Source organism: Electrophorus electricus, unplaced genomic scaffold (assembly GCF_041902795.1).
Source record: "Electrophorus electricus isolate QZ-2024a unplaced genomic scaffold, ASM4190279v1 Scaffold83, whole genome shotgun sequence".
NCBI lineage: Eukaryota > Metazoa > Chordata > Actinopteri > Gymnotiformes > Gymnotidae > Electrophorus > Electrophorus electricus.
Window position 1 is genome coordinate 153,365 of NW_027658800.1, and position 2,873 is coordinate 156,237.

The window sequence follows — 2,873 nt, forward strand, 5'->3', positions numbered from 1 at the left end:
ACTTACATCTATGTGACTTAACAATCACAATTCATTTTTAGACAACCAATTTCCAACCTCTATATATATATCGCTCGGAATTCAACAGACACCTGACTCAAGTATTTTTATTTTAATTTCCTCCATGTTGTTTATAATAGGCCTACAGTAAGAAATCCTTTTAAAGGTGATCGCCATTTCTACCACTGTATACTGTTGAAGCATACAAGTTTTTATTCAGTGAGAGATATGTCATTTATGGGGATTAGGTACAGCGTGTTTTGTTCAGGACATTCACGACGATATATGTTCTAAATGGGATTGTAAAATAACTAGCTAGCTAGCCATGTATTTAGACAGAACCTGAATTGTGTTACATGGGGATTTTTATCCTATGTTTTTAAGGCTGCATTATGTACAGCCTAGCATAAATAAATACGCAAGAATGCAGAGCACAAATAGTCCATAGTTTATTTTCCCTTCTATATAAGCCCGCAGGTTCATAGGTGACTAGCTTTTATAATGTCATGTGTAATTTGAGCATAATGGTGGAAACTTCAAAGAACAATATGGAAAAAAAGGAGGGTTGTTTACATAATTGCCCTTGAAAAAGTTTATAAGAATTAAACTCTTGTGTACCCCTCAGACATTCTCCAGAGGGTCCCTCAAAAGCATGTTTATATTTAAGTTGCAATAAAGGACAGGACCAGCTATTCTCTTCAACTAATTCTGATATCAAGTGGAAACAAGTTGTCAGGTTCTGGTCCGCACCCAACCAGGAACGCACACACAGACACGTACACACATATCCGCACAAATCACCTACCACGACCACTGCTCGGTTCACAATCACACACTTATCAACCATCACGATCACCTGCTTCTAATTAACTCTCTCCCTATTTAAACCCCTCATGTACCATCCTCCAGTGTTTCCCATTTAGCATACTGTGGACTAAAGCTGAGCCTGTCTTCATGAGCTTCCCCACATCTGTGTTTTTAAAACTTTTTGGCAGTGCTTTGTGTGACTAATATCCTGCCTTTTTATCCCTCACCCATGTCTTGCTCAGGTGTCAATATGTCACATAACTAAATTAGTGTTCTATTATTTTCTTAGTTTGTACAAGAAGTACAAATATGTAGCTATCTAACATTTATAATGTGTATTGTTTCTTATTTTGTTAACATTAAAATGTAAAACCAAGTGAAAACATTTAAATGTAAAAACAGGTTTGACACTGCTTTGGATCTAGTGAAAATACTAGAAGCTGTCAACACCATGACCTGAGCAGTCTGCATTTAACACATAGAGAGAGAGAGACAGAGACGATGTACGACAACAACCAAAGGTATTCAGATCTTAAGGGAATCCTTTCACTTAGTCTTCAATTATGCACTCCATAGATGTCATGAGGGACAGCCTCACAAGAAAGGAGGCCTGGTGCATGGCATGCAGTGGTGCCTATCATGCGAACACAGAGAGAGACAGAGACAAGGTAGCAGACAACAACCAAACGTGTTCAACTGCTGTCAGGTCTTTCTCAGTAAACTTCAGAGAATGAAGTACAGGGCAAGCACTTGAACATGCACATGTTCTTCCCTGGATACAGACACTTTGCCTCAAAGACAGTTGCCTCACAGGTTTGTTCCAAAATGACTTCCCTTGTCCCTTATTCCCTTATGCAACAGGAATTGAAAAGAAAGGTGTGAGCAAGTACACCCTCCACTGACAAGCTCCTGTTGTTTGAGTGTGAATGGATTCTGTGACTTGAACAAGTCTGCTCCTTCTCTCATCCAATATAGAAATTGCTCACCGAACTACAATGAGTGAACAAGGTCTAATGAACTTGCTGTGAGAATGATCTCAGTAATTAACTCAAAAAGGATAGGCTCAGAAGTGATTTTTTTTTTTTTTAAGTAGGAAGGATTTTGATATTTCAAGCTTGCCAGCAGAACTAGCTAGCCTAACCTGGGATGACAGCCAATGCACAGCATCACAGCTGGGGGAAACGGATGTGAAATGTCAGTTTAATCGGCAAGGCTCAAGGCAACAGGGTCCTGTCCCTTGACTTAGGTTGATCTAGAGGTATTTCAAGAAACTTATCAAGCGCACTTTAGTGGCAAAGAACAATATTTTCACTTGAACAGGGACCACAGATTAAAAGTCTGATGCTCTACTGACTGAGCTATTCAGGAGAGAAGCAATATCAGAAACATTACAAGTGCAATGTACATGTATGCAAAGAAAATTGAGTTCATGTGTATCGCATTAAGATGTCAATCTGCCTATGGAACATAACACCTCTTACGAGGCTCGATTTTTGCTCTCAAGCTGCGATGGTTTTGTCATGTTGTCTAAGAGAAGAGGCTTTGGTCGGTGGAGTGAGTCTTTGATAACTAAGATTGTAACTAAGATTGAAACTGCTCACCGCACTACATCGAGTACACAAGGTGTAATGAACTTGCTATGAGAATGATCTCAGTAAGTAACTCAAAAAGGATAGGCTCATCATGATGCATTAGCTAACAATCGGCACTCATACACAAGTGTGAATGTTCAACATTCATTCAAGCATCTCGAGGTCACAGTCTGTAGTGTGTACAAAAGGAATCTAAAGAAAAGGTTTGAGCAAGTGCATCCTCCACTGATAAGAGATATAACTTTAGACTCCAATTGTAACATTAGAAAAAAGATGTACATACAGTCCATTTGTTTAAAATGTTCTTTGATGTGAAGCTCATATTATTTTGCCCCCACTTACGCAGAACTTGATTGTTGGAAGAATACAACAGGGGAACTTTCAGTTGTACTTCACATCACTGACACTGTGTAGACTTTAACTAATGTACAGTTGTGTAGCTTTAGAGTTGTGTACAATTGGAGCAAGTGACCT